The sequence below is a fragment of the Tympanuchus pallidicinctus genome, unplaced genomic scaffold (genome assembly GCF_026119805.1).
Source record: "Tympanuchus pallidicinctus isolate F22 unplaced genomic scaffold, pur_lepc_1.0 scaffold7, whole genome shotgun sequence".
In the NCBI taxonomy this organism is placed as follows: domain Eukaryota; kingdom Metazoa; phylum Chordata; class Aves; order Galliformes; family Phasianidae; genus Tympanuchus; species Tympanuchus pallidicinctus.
The window spans coordinates 6,309,768-6,325,657 of NW_026294791.1; the positions used below are offsets into that span (position 1 = coordinate 6,309,768).

At 41.7% G+C, this 15,890-nt stretch overlaps 1 protein-coding gene across 9 annotated transcripts in view; it reads right to left on the reverse strand.

Moving 5' to 3' along the window:
* The window catches only part of ELAVL4 (ELAV like RNA binding protein 4), a 73,640-nt gene that overhangs the window by 18,616 nt on the left and 39,134 nt on the right, over positions 1 to 15,890 (reverse strand). The gene's annotated exons all lie outside the window — the stretch shown is intronic.

A 15,890-nucleotide genomic window follows, 5' to 3' on the forward strand; every position in this document is an offset into this window, starting at 1 on the left:
CAAAATTACATAAGAGTTCCCAATAAACCTAACTGGTTGACTTGCCAGAACAATAAGGAGGCCACCACTTCAAAATTATAAACACACAAATGCTACAGTTTATAAACAAATCTGTAGGTGTTTGAAAATGCAAAAATTAGGAAACAATGTCTTCACATCAACCTTTAGGCAGCTGACTGGGAAGCAGACAGCCACCTTTACATCTCATTTCATTGCTCAGTGAGCAGCCAGGAAATGGGAGGAGAAAGGACAGCTCTCAGATAAAAGATTGCATTAAAGCTTCCCTCAGTGCATATAAGATGACAGCAAAAGCAAAACAGTACAACTGCTGCTGTGCATGGGATGGCAGGAGCCCGTTTCAGCAGCCAAAATCATTCCAACAGCTTCTGTTTTCGCTGTCTGACTAGCCAAACCTTGCTTGTGTTTGCAGCAGGAAGAGGAAATCCAGTTAGGAACTCCGGCACCAGCGATGCAGTGGCAGCAGCACTGTGAGAACCTCAATTCACACAGTACAGGAACAGAGCAGTGTGTCCGCAGGGGGCCATGGAAGCCCTACCAAAGACACCTCTTCCCAGTTCCAAGTATCACATTGCAGCATTGATCTGAGTGCAGTACAAGAGCACAGCTTCCCCCTCCTTCCTCTCACACCTCCTCCTGAAGTTATTTTGCACATTTAGAAAACGCAGTAATTGCTATGTGTTTTTCCTTAAGGCACACGAACTTAAGACCCCACTGGCACAGATAAGCTCACCGCAAAAGCCACACGAACCCAAGCAGGAAGCAGCGCCTCCTGCACCTTGGCCACATTGCTGCCCATGTCAGCAAAGCCAGCAAAAAAGGGGAGTGTGAACACCCCCTAAAGGGGACAGCAGTGCCCTTGGACTCGGCTTGACAGAAGGTTTCCAAACAGCACAGCAACAAACGCAGCTCCCTCTCACTGGAAGAAAGCAGTGGCTGAGAAAGCAGCCGCACACAGAGCGCCTCGATGTACCCCGCAGGCACGGACTCTGCCTCCTCGGCACAAGGCTTTGTTTCTTTGTCTCCTGGACTACAAAAAAAGCATCTGTGTTTTTCTCAGACACCACCAAAAATACAGTGCTTCGCTGTACCACAAATAGGGAGTGCTTCTGTCTTACAAAATCTGATCAAAGCACTAAGAGCTGCTAACCACGCTATGGAATACCTAAAAATCCATGGAAACTGCAGCTTGTTCCTCAAGTGCCCACATGCAGGCGTATGGGTAAGAAATAGCTGTTTTAAACTACAATATATTCAGGGAGCAATTTCATCCAATCAATTTAACTTCAGACAAAAGTCTAAAAACATACCCAGTCCTCTTGGAGAACTGAATTAATCCCAGCAAAAAATTATATTCTTACCTGATTTACATAGCATTAACCAAGAATGAACTGAAGGCTGCCTGAGCAGAAGCTCCTCCTGCTATGCCTTCCTCCTACTGCCTGCCCAAGATGCTCCATACAGCCCTATCCCCTGTGCATCTGAATGTGCCTTAATGCATTTTGTTTGATACACTCCTAGGGAGAAGGGAGCCCTTCGCTAGGAAGCTACCCTTGTTTTGATAGAAGATAAAAGGGATCAGGGCCTGGGTACCCCAAGTCCATCTGCCTGCTCTTCCATCTCTCACATACTGATCCTCAGACGCATGCAGCTAACACAAGGCTGGACAAGCCTTTAATCTTTACACTTCTGAACATCATAGAACGTGTAACTACTGACACTTGGAAGTTAGTTGTCCATAAGCTATCTATTATGACTTTGTGTTAAGTACCCGTATTAAGTATCCTAACTGCTTTAATGGCTGTTCTAAATAAGTTAGGATGTGCCTATCCAGCACTCTGAACACAGAGTTCTTGTAATTAAAGAAAACCCAAAGCTTCAGATAAAAAGCCCAAACCTCACACCCTTCACAGTCTGAATCTCAGCACCGTTGCTTCAATTAGCAAATCCCCACTGCTGCATGAGGCCATATGCTTCACTTTGCACCAGTGAAGCTGAAGGGAAAAATCTTTCCATTAAGAGCATACCTCTTCAGAAAGATCTTTTGCTTGGACTACTTTGTGCTTTCAGGTATTCTGTATACAGCACATCTCTCCTGAATGCCACTGCTTAATGAAGACAGACACACCTCTCTCAGAAAGCAAGAAATTGGAAAGAAAATAAACCCAGAACCAAAATCATTTTGTGCAGAGCTTTACGACTGCTGGCAGACATCATAAAGTTTTACTGTGCTAAACATTTACAGCTAAGAAGCAACAAAGAAAGATATACCCAGCTAAAAATATTATTTTCAAATTACTCTCAGGAGCAACACACCTTATGTCAGACAAAATAGATTCCAAAAATGAATAACTAAAAATTGTTACTGGAAAAGAAAGAATTTTATTTCTTCTCCATATTCTAGAATATGGAAGTGAGAACTTAGGCTTTTATCCATCTCCATCACATATTCCTATTGTATGTACTCTAAAAGGGCAACATTTCTTAGGACGCAATCTGGCACCACAAAGCAAGCAGCTGGACCTCTCAGTGGGATGCCACACAGACACTGAAGTTCATTCCCATGCTACACTTCCCAGGAACAGTACCGTAAATAGTAAATATTTCCTGTGATTTGGAATCTAATAGGTCACTGCATGCTGTGATTCAGTAGGGTAAGCAAGAGATACTTAACGATCCTAAAACACCACCCTTCTGCAGTGCTATTCCCACTCCTCTTTCATTACTTGTGAAACTTGTAGAAAGTAAATAGCAGACCTCCTGTGATGAGGTAACAAATGGGTCCAGTTAGTGCTAGAAGTGATCCAGATTTCACTGCCTTAAAACAGTCAAAAAACCCAAACACAAAGCCAAGTCCAAGCCTGCAGTGTAAATACTCGCTATTTCAGAAGGCTTCATTTCAGAGCTGGAAGCCACTGAGATCACAATGAACTCAGATGAAGGTGGAAAAATAAACATAACCTGCTCAGAACATTCAACCACATGCCCTCAAATCTGCAACTATTAAAGAAAGAAAGAAAGCCATACCAAGGCTTTCAAGGCCTGTACTTGCCTTCCTCTACGACGTAGTCTGCTTGAGCCAATGCCACATTTGTACTTGAAGAGATAAAGGGGAAACAGATGGCAATGTAAGTTACAACAGAAATGCCAGCGGAAATTGAGGTAAATAAAGAGCCCAAGTTCAGAATTACCCTCTTTAAAAAAAAAAGAACTATGAAACTACAGGGTGAAAAGAGACCTTCAAATTAGCACTAACTCATTAGTGGATCTTAATAGCAATGGGGCAGAGAGCAGATGTGTTATATACACCTAAAGAAGCAGCATGAAATGCAACCAGCAACTCAGGTGGACATAAAGCAGCTGCTCCTAGCATTGATCATGTTTAAATGAGGTGACTGTGCTACTTGCACAGAACAGCCCTCAAAAAATAAGAGGCAAATGACTCGTTATTTTCAGTAATTCTTAGAGCACTAAGCAAATTCCAGGAGCTTGAAGGAAAGAATTCTGCACTGAAATAGAAAGAGGTTGGACTGGTTGACCCAAGTAATTACAGGTCCATCAGCCTAGTGCCAAGCAAGGCAAACTTACAGAACATTTGATACTGGACTCTAATAATAAAGAATTAGTGAAGGGTAATATAATCAGTGTCAATCAAATTAGCTCTATGGAAAATAGATTCTGTCAAACTGAACTGACATCCCTCTTGATGGGATTACAAGTTGGACTTATAAATTTTAAGAATGTCAATTTAGTAGCGTCAGTAGTGTCAATTGATAGACTCAGTCTTCTATAAAGCACTTGATTTGTTACTGCTTATTAACTGACTAAAAATTAACATGCTACACATTAGATGAATTAAAAAAATATCAGCTGACATTTCAAACAAGGAGTTGTGCATAAGAAGTCAACAGAAAGATGCTTTCCTGTCCATCTCTCTCTGTAAACAGATCTTGGCCTTGAACTGTTAAAACATTTTTGTTGACAAGTAGAAAAAAACCCAAACTCCTGGCTTCAGAATGTTGCAAACAGCAGAAGGACAGGATTAGAGGAAATGAACTAAGACGACAAAACTCAGGTACAGAGCAACTACAGCTCCCCAAAGCACTCCAAGTAGCCTTGGACTATATACCTTCAGACAGCACACACCCAAGATCACAACCCTGCAAACCACAACTCTCAGCGTTATTTCCCAAGCACAAATTTGCAAGGGAGGCAAAAGACTCAGAAATATGGAGATAATCAACCACATGTCAAGCCTGCAATGCTGCCAATAGGGTTACAATGATTCTTTGTAGTATAAAACCCACACATTTGTCTAGGGAAAAAAAACAGTTGCTATAATCCAATTTAGTTGCATGGTTAATTGCCGTTCACCAGACCTGGGCATGGTGCTGTGTTTCATGTTGAATGCCAGTGCCTTGGAGATGGTAGAGAAGCACCATGAAAAGAGCCAGGGTTGAAACGCACTTTCAATCAAAAGGCTAATAGAGACCAATCTGTGCCTGAGATCAAGGTGAAACTTAACAATACGTCAGTATCTGAAATTCAGATTTCCACCCCTCCCAGTAATGTCCATTCTTTGGATTACAGAGAAGTATTAAAATCTATGGTCTCCACTACAAAGAATTACTCATGAAAACAGCAGAGAACAGGAGAGCAACAATGCTAACTTCTTTAAGCTGTTGTTTTTTTTTGCCTCTTGCCCAAATGTAATACCTAATTAAAGCTGCCCGCCTGACAGCCATAACACGCACAGCAGCAAGTGCCGATGCCTCTGTGACATGATATCTTCCTCCAGAACTAGGCCAAGTCTGACAGCTCATTTCGCATTAGCCAGGCAGAAGCCGTCAGACTGTAACAGCCTTCAGTCACTCTGGGTTTAGGACCAAAGGAAAGAACAATGCTTACCGCAAATTCTCCAAGGCTCCTGGCTCCAATTTTCAACCACTTATACCTCAGCCAACATTTAGGGAAGAAAGCATTGCTAGGTTGAACGTGTCTATTGAAAAAGCTGAACTCGGCAACAGCTGCCCACATGTGACTTAGACACATCCACCTGTGTACTTTTGGACCTGACCAACAATCCCCATTCATTGGATACATTCCCAAAAGTACTACCAACAGTAGCAAGAGAATATGCTCATCACTTCTGCTTGCTGGATAAAAGAGTTACTGTTTTCTCCATCTTCTAAATGACAGCCTCAGAGGAGATTTGATGCTCGAGGTTCTGCTCCTGGTAGCCTTCTTTCAGAGCACAACCTTGTAAGCCTCCAATCCATCTCAGGAGTGTTTTAAATGTTTTCCTGGAAGGACAAAGAACAGCTGCAACTTGTATGAAAAGCCATATGAAGTAGAGGCTTTTGGAGAAGGTTACATAAATGCGACTGAGATGATGCATTCAGAATGTACAAAGAAGGTCAAGTGAGCTGTCTGTATTTTTATTTTTGTATAAAGTTTCTATAACATCAACAAAATGCTGTTTACCTAGAAAAAGGAGATGAAATACGTAGAGAACATTCTGACTAAAGGAAAATGATATCCGAGCATTGGACTGAAGCTTTTCTATAATAGCACCACTGGTTTTACTCATCCCATACTACTTCATCAAGAAGGAAAACCTGCTCTCACCCTAGCAATGCACTCTGCAGTTACAGAAGGCAAATGGGAGGGAAGCAGCTCGAGTACATATTCCTCCTCAGCCCAAACAATTAAACCAAGGCCATCACAACTTGCTATAACAACTACAAAGGTAGCTAGCATGCTCTGTGCTTAGCACAGCTCTCACAGAATCTATCTAGCCTACAGTACTACTCACACAGATGCTACATATTTGTACAGACTAAGATATATTCAAAAAACGTTGCCCATTAGGAGTGAGAAATCATCTTCCACCACAACAGGACTTCCACTACTGCCAAACTTACGGGAAAAATATGTAGCCTTAAAAAAAAAAAAATGAGAGAGACAGATGAGAATAGCTTTTTTATTCCTCCACTTTTGCAGGAAGCTTTGTCTGGGAACTCTGTCAAATTAATGTATAATGGATACCCTTACTAGCTCTTCTCAAAAGATGCTCCTCAAGAATAACAAGCTAGCTGTGTTTAAATACAGCCCAGCCTAGAACCTCAGATGGGTTTGATGCTGCAGTACACCTCCAACTGAGGAGCACTGCTAGCTCTTAGTTGAAACCATTACTGGCAAGATTCGAATAGCGGTGGAAGATGCATCTGCTGAGGTCCTACCAGAGGAGAAAGGCAGGATTTAGCCTCACACAGGGAAACCCTTTTTGCAGATGCCCCCCAAAAACGATCTCTGCAAATTCTGGAGTGAATAGATAAGCAAAATTAAACCCAGCAAAAAATCCTCCTGGTCCACGGGCAGAAGGCAGTTAGATCAAGCTAAGACACCTGTGGAAATGTACATGCTGACACAAACCCTGCTCAGGAAGAAGATCCCTCAGCAAATTCTTCCCTTAAAACACCGAAGCCCTGATTCCCAAACTGCAAAGGCTGAGCTCTCCCTGCAGGTGGGAGGAAATGCCAGGACTGAGGCAGTGGTAGGAATGTCAGAGAGACCTGGATGAGAGCTTGTTTGCACAGGAGACAACGATCTTCTGTGGGCAATTACTTATGCAATGGACTCCCAATATGATCTCAGCACTGAGGACTCAATGCCCCCAGCCCAAGTGGAAGGGTGTTCTCCACCCCAGTCCCACTCTGCAGGCACAGCAATGGATAACTGAGAATCCCCAAAAGGAAGCCCTTGCCAACAGCGAGCTGCATCCCACGTAAAGCACTCCCTCAGGGAGAGGATAAAAGGGAAAACGAATCAGACATACAGACACCACTCACTCAATTTTAATATTTGAATGGGAAGTGCCAGATACCATGACAACAAGCCTCTAAGAATAAAAGGGGAAAGGAAAAAAAAAAAAACCATGGCCCAAAAATGTGAAGCCAATGCTACAAATGTAGCTAAAGCAATCAAACCATTACTGTTAGTGAGGTATCTGTGAACTCTGATCTCAATGTTGCCATGAGGAAAGCCATGGGGCCCAGAATAGTCACCTCAAAAACGAGACTCAAAAACCAAAAGCCCACAACAGAAAACAAGGTCATTCAGCCAAAACCTGCCTGAGTGAAAACTTGGTTTCATCAGGCAATGCCGGAGGAGATTAAAAGAGGATCCGTTTTGTCCTTCTTTGCAGTTTTGACAAATCCCTTAATACAAGACATTATTTAATGCCTTGATTTTCAGAGATGCTGAAGCAATAACAGTTCTTACAGAAGTGAAATACCAATTGACAGCAGCTGCTTTCCCTCAAAATTAGACACTGAAATGTTTGTCATTCTGAATGTAGCCCTACACGCCCATCCACAGAACAACACAAAATCAAGGGTGCTGGGCAGAGCCCACCACCATCCAGGCACCACTACATCCTTCCAAAAACCAGGCTCTCACAGAAATTTCAGGAAGATGTTCAAAACCATGCAATCACTCCTTTTTAAATGTGACCACAACAGTACTATAAAACATGCTTACTCTTGCATATAGTGCTTTAGAGTCTTTTTAAAGCCTTCCAGCATTTCAGATGTTCTGCATCTCATGCAAAAGACAACTTTGCTCTTACCTGCATGCTATACAGAGCCCTAACAAAGTCAGCTGCGTAATTACTGTACTTGAGGACATGGACTAATCTGCATGCAAAGCTTAAGTGTCAGTTTGAGACAGATGCTGCTGACTTGGCTGGAGCCTTCCCATTACCCATACCATGGAAGTGCTTTATCTCTGCAACACACCTTTCCATGCAAACACACTTTTCAAGAAAGTACTTTGATTCTTATTTTGGAGGAAGAAAAACTGAAAGGCATTGCAATTTCCAGGGTGAACTTGGATGGCACAACATTATCAGAGCAGGAAACTAAAGCTGTATTCCCCCTTCCCCCCATCCCTTGCAAGACAGTAACCTTATTATTGGACCACAGTGCTTTTGTGTGTTGTGCTGGGCTGGAGAATCCTGTAAACAACACACACATTCCACATGCTGCAGAATATCTTGCCTACTTTCTCTTGTGATATATAATTTTTCTTTGCTGCTTTTATCAGCTTCCTTCAAATGCAAGAATTCATTTTCAGCATGGGTACATACATACTGCTGGATGCTGTGATCAAGTCTGTCTTCAGAAAGCACTGCTCCTGTCATACACAGGACAAACAGTTCAATTCCTGAACAAATATTAGGACTGCTCCCCTCCCCTAGTTGACATCTCCTACTTTGCTTTTTCAATCTTTTCCCCGTTCCCTAAAGGAACCACACAGCCCCTGAATTAGCAGCTGTTCTGAGAAGAGTAAGGCTGCACTCCTCCCTGCTTTGTCCCTGAACAGAACTGGGACTGTACTACAAAAATCCACTGTTCGGGAGACAGGCATGAATAGAAAAGAAGCAGCCATGACTTATCTATCTTAAGCAGTACATTCAATGCTGAAGAAGGGACAAATTGAACACAAGAAAACAGAATACAGAAACATAACAGGCTAAATTATAACAATATTCAATAAGAAGCAGCGAAAACAGATCGCAGAGAAGTGAAAAACAAACCAATGCAGAAAGTGGGAAGCAGCCATGTGGAAAGAAATTTGCAATAGCAATTAAAGGAGTCACTGAATTAGACAGAAACGTGTCATGTGTGGCAGGAAGCCTTCCACAGCCAAAATAGGCTGCTGTCACATCATGCAGAGGGAATACAACATCGCTGGAAGAGCAGTATGTATAAAAAAAAAACCAAGCAGCTACCTTCAACTGTAACAACAAATGTATGCACTGAAGATGCAAGAAGGAAAGCAACAAACTGAAGACAAATGTCAATGATCAGCACGGTTTTAAATCAAGCATGACTTAGGGCTTGAAATGACTTAAGATACAAGATTAGGAATGTACAATGTTAGAATAACATGCTACCCCTTGGCTTAATGGAGACTAAAAGGAGAACCAAAAGCCTAAGATACTTCAAACGTGTAAGTCTGAAGAAATATATTTGAAGCGTGTTACTCAGTGTTACACAAAGGGTGAAATTAAGAAGGGTAAACTATATGATCTAAAACGCAACAGAAAAGGTACCCCAACAGTGAGACCCAGCAAGGTACATCACTGACAGCAAGGGCACCTTCCTCTCCTGCATTCTATTCCAGAAACTGCTATCTTAAAATTTTAGAGCAGAGAGCAACTCAAACATAATACTTAACAAGGGAACAGAAATGGAAGGCAGACTAATTTGATTTAGGTCAGGCTTCAAGTGAAGTGACAGTGACTTCTGAATATTGTGATCCCATCACACATCACACAGATTTGGTGCAAGTACACCAAACCTTCAGCTTTTTATAAGATGGCAGACATCCAGAGATTATGTTTGTGAAAGCGCGTTGTTGTAGAAGGAGAGTGGAGGGATGAGGAGGAGAAGAAAAGCAGAACCACAGTAGAGCCCAACTACTCACTGGGCTCCAGCTTCCCCGCTGGATCAGAACATCACCAGCACAGAGAAAAGAAAACTCTGCCTTAATGAAATACAGCAGAGCTGAGTTTATAGGAAATGTTTGTTACAAGATTAAGAAAATGCTCTCCCACAGAGGAACTACGTAACTGAAAGAATCAGGAAAGGCACAGCTGAAGTATGAAAATCCAGTGAATCTTCAAGCCTGGAAGCACTTTGTGTGGAAACAGCAGCAGTAACACTTGAAAGGAAGTGGCAGAGGCACATAGAACTGGAGAAAAGGGAATATGCTTTGCAAATTACGTAGGACGTAAAACAGCAGCTATATGAAACGTGGTTGGCCGCAAATTCGAAAAGCTTTGGTACTTCTGTCATTAAATGATTTAATTTAGCAGTATTTAGGGTTTTGTACTAAACAGGCTGTCAGACAACAAAAATCCAAAAGCCACCACTAGACTAAGAAATCTCACAGCAATTCCGAACAATGACTCAGAATGCTTATTCTGTCTCAAGCAGCCTGCTAATTAAACTCTTTGAGCTCTACTAGCCAGTCTTTCCAATGCACAGAGAACAGACATTTATTACAGGCCAGAACACAAAATTTAATATTAGCAACAAAACCTGTGTCTGCAGCATTTTTGATCTGATCAGTGAAAACAAATAAAAGCTGCAACCTACCAACTCCAAAGGTTAATCTGCAGTATTAGATTTACTGAGATTACTTTACATAGCATCTGGGAAGATGCTGAGAAAAGTAAAATCACTCGATCATATTCCAAACCGTACTACCTATAAAATTCTGCTGCCTGTAAGTATTTGACTGTATCGAGCCTAATTAAATTTGCTTTAGCTTCAACGTCGAACTTTCAAGAACCGCATAACAAGAGGATTTTTTTTTAAAGGATATTTCAAACGTCTGTTAATATTTCTCAGATATTACAGAACTAATGAAAGCTGTTTAAATCTGAAAGTATTAGAACTGTTGTGTGCATTACTAACCAGTTCTATCACTCAAACTTATTGATAATTTCACTGAAAAGGAAACCAGTTCTCAGTAATTGCTTCCTTTCCCTCCCTGGTCTGCAGCACATTTCCACATACTATTTTCAAGGCTATCAGAAGTAATATGCTCCTCATTTGATTTTTTTCTCCAGATTGAAAAACAAGTCTTTTCACGGGTGACATAGTCTACCAGTATGTTCTTCAATGCTACATGCATGGCTCTAGATACACCATGTGCAGAAGTCACAATCACAAGCAGTTCTGGCTGGGTGATCACCACAGAACATGGTACAGATTTTGGTAGATGAGTTCAGTAAGGAGACACTACTCTCCACAATATTAAGCACGTAGGTGGGTAAGCAGTGGAAGGGACAGGACACAAGGAGCAGTCAATTTACACATAATTTCTCCTTCCTTTTGTTTCCAGGTGGCAGAGTAGCTCACCTGGAGCAAGAAGATGCCACAGCTTTACAAAAGAAAATCAAGGTAACAAAGCAGCTATTCCAGTGCAGTACAAAGTATCAGGGCAAAGGACCTACCAGCCAGTCTAGCTCCCAAGCTGCTGTTCTTAAGGTCTGGAGTTGTTTTGTTTAAGAATGAAGTTTGCAGAACAAGAAAGAAGAAAACAAAATGGGGGGAGAGATGCAGGGGTAAATGAAAATGACACAGATACAGTACGTAGGAGAACAGAGGAGTCTAAAAAAGGAATTGCTGGAAAATACTTTTTCCTTGTTACATGTCCTATCTTACCATGCCCTACCTACCAGGGAAACTGAAAACACCCCCTCCATCTAACCAGCAGCATCTTAAGGAAGACTGCCTCATTTTTGGGACCTAGGATGCTGTAAGCAGGAAGAAGCCTGTGGATGTAAATTCAGATGCTTTAAAAACACATGTGAGAACAGACTACCTGTATAGGGCAGCAAGGACATTGTACCTCCTACCACACAAACAGCATCCCCTCCAGTGCAGCAACAATTAATCATACTGAGGATGCTGCCATTTATTTGCTTGCAGGTGAATACAGTGCAGTTTTTCACCCATCTGTTGTTTCAACACCGTTTTAAAAATCAACTAATTGAAAAATATTCCAGGCTCCTGTGAATAAAAATAATGAGTTCAGTTTTCTCCTCAAGCAGATATATTCCACTGATTAAACAGATGCTATGAAAGCCATAAGAACAGCAGTACTGGGTCAGAGCAGCACTCTGCCTAGTCCAATATCCTGTCTTCAGCAGCACCTGCAAGTCAGTAACTTGCACTGAAATTCCCCAGGGAAACAAGCAGCAACACCTGCGAAGTCAGTGACAGATCCTGCTCAAGGAGAACACATTCAACAAACCAAAGCAGTGAGTCAGCCAAAACAGAGCTGGTGAGCAGAATCAGAGAAATAGACCTGGACTTAAAATCATGGAATTGCTCAAGTTGGAAGGGACCTTTATAGGTCATCTAGTCCAACTCTCCTAGAATGAACAGGGACACCCACAGCTAGGTCAGGCTGCCCAGAGCCCTATCTAGAATTCACTGACGTGAAGTTTCTTTCTCTTCTTCCTCTACGTTTTTAGAGGAAGAATCTCACAGGGAAGAAAGGGGCCCTAAGATTAGCATCACAGATGGGAAACGAGTCAAACTTGAAACAAAGCTCAGAGTCTAAACAGAGATACAGACTGAGATACAGAGGACCTAAACAAGACCCATGCTGTACAATCCACTGTATAGGAAGTCAGAGGTTGCAACTCTCTTACCAATGACTGCTCCAGGAAAGGATATGAATCATGAGTCTAAGCTCAGAAATGCCCATTTGCTGCCAGAGGCTGAGCATCAGAACAGCTTCCAATAGCTAACAGATTACTATAATCATGTAACTGCTGTTGAGCTGCATACAAAGGTTACTGGACGCGCAATTTCAGCTAGCAAGTAAAACTATTCTCTAAGAGTGAGTACAGAATAGATAAGCAGCATTAACGATATGCAGTGTAGAAAACCAGCAAATCTTCCTCCCATCTACTCTTCAATATAATGACTGTTTGATTACAAAATGACCCTCTTAAGTCCAATACCTTAGATTTTGAAGCACTGGAGTTTGAACCTCTGAAATTTTCTGAAAGCAAAACACAAGGATTTAAAGTCCAGCCAAGCCTTCATTTAATAGCTATCCCTGAAGAAGTGCTACCCTCTGCAGAGGGTCACTCACTTGAGACACAGCTGGGAAACAGGCTGACTTGATCACATAAATGGGTCCTCACACAAGTTAGATGTATCAGAATGACTCCAAAAGCAGAGATCTGAGGGACAGGATTTAGAACAGACCGGGGTCTGAAGAGGCAGTCTGATGCACAACTCAGATAGCAGCAATAGAGAGGAAAAAAGAGGGGAGTGCTCAATATGTATACTTCCATGGGCAGCAGATCCCAATCTGGATTTGAAGGTCTCAAGGTGACTATTTCCAGTAGCTGAACTGAAGGAAAACTTGCAGTACTCTTTCAGCTGTAGGGAGAAGCATCTGCACTCTAGAAAAAGTGATGATGGATCAGGTCTGTAACAGAAGGGGCAAGAACTTCCTAGCTCATGGAGTCTGAGAAAGCTACTGCAGGCAGGTCAAATCATCCTGATCACAATTTGTAAGACACAATCTTATAGCCAAGAAGAAACTCCTACCACAGTGTAAAAAGCAGAGTCTTGTGAAAAGAAAGCAGGAGCTAGGGCAGTTGCAGAACTATTTAGAGTGGTTTTGCACAGGTCACTTCTGTCCTTGGACAAACTGTCTAAGGAGAGAGCTGGACAGATGAGCAGGGGTTAACTGCTGCAGCACGGCATGGCTCAAATGCAGAAGATCTTGAGCAGCAGACAATGGATGAGTGCTTGGAAAAATCAACCTTGGAGCCCTGGAAGGTGAAGTATCTCTTGGTGCACTGCTTACTGCTGCCTTAATAGGCCCCAGCTCAGCTGGAAGAGGGCATGGCATTAACAGACAGTGCTGCCCATCTCCCAGTGCTCCACTGGAGTTTATTCCTTTTCTCCCTTTTATCCTCATCTTCCTTGTGCTAAAAGGAAAGAAACAAAGAAGCTAAATACTGGAAAACTGGAGGAGTGCTGAAGCACAGACCTTGTATATTAAACGGCACTATGGTTTAAAAAAGGGAAAGCAGAACACTGGAGCCAAGGACAGATAGTCACCTAACAGAGGATTTCACCAATCAACCCACTTCACCTGTTTCATGGTAGATGGAACATCTTCATGCACGTGAAGTGCAAAAGAAGCCTTAGACAAGGGCAGCAGATGCATGGAAATGCCTTACCAATAGCCTTCTATCAAGAGGTCACAGTTCCAGAAGTAAATATGCCAGTGCTCTACAGGAAACAGTACTTGTAACTTATTAGACTTGACAGGAAGGTGTTATTTACTTAAAACAAAGAGAACTACAGAGTAAACTAAAGCATGCATTGAAGGCATCTGACACTTCAAAACTGTCCCGGTATTCAGACTGCTTAATCACAGAATGGCACAGGCTGGAAGGGACCTCAAGGATCATGAGTCTCCAACTCCCCCACCACAGGCAGGGCCACCAACCTCCACACTTAATACTTGACTTCAGATAATTAGAAAGGTTGTTCTCAGCTCAAGGCTCAAGCCTTCTTGCTCTCTGCCTATTTGCCTCTACACTTAAACTACTTCTCCCCAAATAATCCAGAAATGAAAATTCTTTTGTTCACCCGTGCAGAACATGCTCCAGATAACCGCAGAGGTTATAAAGAAAGTGACAGATGCAAATTTGGTCATTATCAACTCAAGCCAAATACATTTTTAGAAACCTGCCAAGATGGTCATCATTACTTCTGTGTTCCTTCCCATACAGCACTGATGAATTTAGTTCACACACTTAATGCAAATACTCATTTAGCTGATCAATATTTGAGAATTGTCTTGAATCCTCAGCCTTTAGAATAGGCTAAAACTTTATTTCAGTATTACTTATCTCCTCTCCAGCAGAGAACATACTTGAGGAAATCAGAAGCTACAAAAATAAGTTGATTTTAATTTGGTGACCTAGTTATTTTACCAAGCCTTTAATAGCATTCAGAACCATACAGCTATAATATGGATTTTGGGTTTAAAGAACTCTGACATGCCTGCTTTTTATGTCTTCCAGTATTTTACCTTCCGTGTGCAACAGATGTTACAAAAACAATTATAGCCAAAAGTTCAAGCATGCTCTGTATTCCATCTGATTTATAGAAAGTCCCTTTTTCCAGAACACACTGCAGGAGTTCTGTTTTCATGAGGACCTGATTTTCAGCTATGCTGTTCTGACCACTCTTTCCACACTGCATTTTGACCATGGACTCACCTCTGATGTACATCATCTCCTCTGTATCTACTGAAACACAGCAAGGCCAATCTCGAATCACTTCCTGAACAACTGAAGGTGATTCAGTGAATTTGACATTATTTTCCAGTTAAAAGAACTCCAGTAGAGTACTAACTCTGCTGCATATTCATCTACCTCCCCTACTTCATTTCAGCAAGTATTAAGCCCTTTACTTTTAAAGAAGTGAAATGGAAGGAAGTAAAATACTACTGTTCACAAGTTTTTTTCATCCTCCCTCATTTGGATTACTAAATGTTGCTCACTAAATGCAAGTTAAATCCCAGAATTGTATTCACTTTGCAAATGGTGAATGCCACAATACACAGTGTTCTTCTATTCTGAAGGACTGCAAATTCTCATTACCACTGGAACAAAGCAGCCGCTGTCAAGCTGATCTGACAAGATCTATACCAAATAAGTAATCAGAGATCAGTGACTGGTTATCACTGCTTCACAGAGAATTACCACAATATCCTTCCAAGTCAACAAGGGAATAAACTATCTCTACAAGGTATTTTTCTCCTAAACCCTGTTATTAGGTAGGCTTTATGCCATGAGGCATGAGTTTACATACTTCCTAAACGTTTTTATAAATCTTATCAATCTAATCCCTACATTTTGTAATCCTGTCTATTTAATGTATTTTGAATGGGCAAAAACTGCTGGAACCGGTAACATCTCAAAATGGGATGAGCTTCCCAAGCACAATCACCAAGCAGGACATCTGATGTAGAAGCAGTTGATGCCCAGAGCAGGCTGTTTCACAGCGAGCTATTCTTATCTGCATATGGGCCATATAGCTATTTTCTTCTTCCCAGCAGGAAAGATTTTCTGTTTGCCCTTTTACAAAACTGCTACAGCAAACATATATAAAGCACCCGTTGTCTTTGTACATGAAGTTCCTTCAGCTCCTAAACATAAGTGATTCAACAATTTATTTTAAAATAAACAGGTATTTCACCCCATGTTAACAAAAAAACAGTACAGTTTTAATATCTCAGCAACTTCCAAG